Source organism: Lampetra planeri, chromosome 45 (assembly GCF_965212315.1).
Source record: "Lampetra planeri chromosome 45, kcLamPlan1.2.h2, whole genome shotgun sequence".
Lineage (NCBI taxonomy): Eukaryota > Metazoa > Chordata > Hyperoartia > Petromyzontiformes > Petromyzontidae > Lampetra > Lampetra planeri.
In genome coordinates, this window is record NC_136151.1 from 4,167,443 (window position 1) to 4,170,194 (window position 2,752).

Below are 2,752 nucleotides of genomic sequence, written 5' to 3' on the forward strand. Positions count from 1 at the left end.
GTGAGTGGGTGGGTCTCGACATTTGCCACAGGGTGGCAACATATCGTCTACCGGACGGCTGCTGTTGTCGATGGCAGAGATTACGACGACAATTTCGCTTTCAGGTGGTCAAGCCAGCAAATAACCGTCATCAGTAGCAAGGGGAGTGTATTGCTGTGATGTCTTTATTAGTCTATGGGTCTATGCGTGTCTATGGGTCTCTTTGGGTCTCTCTGTACCTGGGTCTACATGAGGCTCTGGGTCTTGAGTCTCTGTGAGTCTCTATGGGTCTGTGAGTCTATATGAGTCTTTATGGGTATCTGAGTCTCTCCGTCGCTATGGGTCTCTGAGTCTCTGTGAGTCTCTATGGGTCTCTGAGTCTCTGTGAGTCTCTATGGGTTTCTGAGTCTCTGTGAGTTTCTATGGTCTCTGAGTCTCTGTGAGTCTCTATGGGTATCTGAGTCTCTATGGGTCTCTGAGTCTCTATGGGTCTCTGAGTCTATGTGAGTCTCTATAGGTATCTGAGTCTCTATGGATCTCTGAGTCTCTGTGAGTCTCTATAGGTATCTGAGTCTCTATGGGTCTCTGAGTCTATGTGAGTCTCTATGGGTATCTGAGTCTCTCCGTCGCTATGGGTCTCTGAGTCTCTGTATGTCTCTATGTGGCTCTGAGTCTCTTTGAGTCTCTATGAGTCGCTGAGTCTCTGTGAGGCTCTATGGGTCTCTAAGTCTCTATGGGTCTACGAGTCTCTATGGGTCTCTGAGTTTCTGTGGGTCTCTATGAGTCTGTTCTTCTTGTCATATGGCTGATGTAGATGGCAGAGACAACAATTATAATGTCACATTCAGGTGGTCGAGGCAGTAGACAACCGTGATCAGGAGTAGCGGAGTAGTGAATCATCATCGCTGTGATATCTCCTGCTTCGTATTTGTGGATCGGGGCATTGTGTCGCTACACCTCGTACTACGATCTCTCGTTCTGGATGACAACAGTCGCACCACTACAGCCCGAGAGGTTTTTAATGTTCCATTTGTGCATCAGGGTATCATCCATAAGCAGCTTGGTGGAAGAGCGAACCCAAAAGACCGATGCAGCGCTAGAGACACGCTCCATGCGTGTTTCGTATCGACTACAGCAGTGGTGGTTCTCAACCTCGGGACCACTGGGGAGTACACATGACGTGATTTATAAATGTGTGAAATTATACTATACATGAAAGTCATTGTATACTACACTATACACTACGCTATACACTACTATAGACTATACACTATACTATACAATACATGACACACTACACTCTACACTACTATACACTGCACTATACACTATGCTCTACTCTGCAATACACCACTATACACTACACTATACATTACACTGTACACTGCACTATACACTATGCTCCACTCTACAATAGACCACTATACACTACACTGTACACTGCACGATACACTATGCTCTACTCTACCATACACTACACGACTATACACTGCACTATACACTACACTATACACTACATTGTACACTGCACTATACACTACACTGTACACTACACTACCCTACAGCAGTGGTTCTCAACCGGTGGTACGCGGACCCCTGGGTGATACACGTGGCAATGTCCCACGGAGTGCACGTACGTGAGGTGATTTATAAAAGCGTGTGAATTGATATCATAACGTGAGAGTCATTGGTGAATAATCCCGTTGTGTGTATGATGAATTTTGTTCTGCCTCACGGCAGGTGTGAAGGTGTGTGTACACAGGAATTTCCTGTTGAGTTTGGTCACGTGACCAGGAAGTTATGATTTGAAATCCTCTAAGCCATGCGGCAGGGTATCGGCCATTACACAGAGTACAAAATGGTGGCACATATTACGTCTCAGTGAAGACAAGTGCAACTGTTCATTGTGGGACTTTAAGAAGCATTGTCTGTAAGTTCGTTTATGTTCTTATAATACTGGGAATGATGTTATGTTAGAATGGCCGTTATAATGCTGTAAATTTCTTTATAATGCTATTAAATTGTTATGATAAATATGAGGCCTAGTTAACAACGAAGCCTGCCACTTACCTTATTGTGGATGTTACTTGTAATTTAATAAGTCGAGTCAGGCTTGTACCAATGTAACCTTATTGCGATCTTGAGAGCAAGGTTGACGAAATATCTCATTCACAGTTCAGTGTTATGTGTAGTGCTGTACATTTAGGCTGCAGTATGGTGATTACACGATGTGCCCTTATTTAACACAGTAGCTTATTCTATTGTTGAGTTTCATGTTATCTATCTAAGACAATGTTATGATGCTGTAGTGTTCATTCATTGTGTAGTGACATGGGAGGGGAGGGGCTGCTGGGGGGCTCTGGGACCCTGGGCGGCCCAGGAGCTTGGGCCCCTTGGTGCCGGGCGCTGGGTTCCCAGGCGGCCCAGACGCTTAATCCTCTTGGCGCCAGGCGCTGGGTTCCCGGGCGGCCCAGGTGCTTAAGCCCCTTGGCGCCACCAACGGGGGGGGGGGGGGGGCTGTGTGTGCTCTGTGGGATATCTGGGGGTGCACACGGCCCCACCCCTCGTTGGGGACTAGGCATAAAAGGGGAGCTCCCTGGACGATCAGGGCCAGTTGTAGCTCAAGACCCAAGACCCAAGACCAGCCATGTGAAGACCCTGGGACGCTGTGAGGGCCAGTGGTGGGACTTTGGAACTCCTGGCTCTACGTCCTTGTGAGGGCGAGTTCCAGAGCGTAGCCAGAGTAGTGTGTCTAGGCTGTGCACCTAGGCTG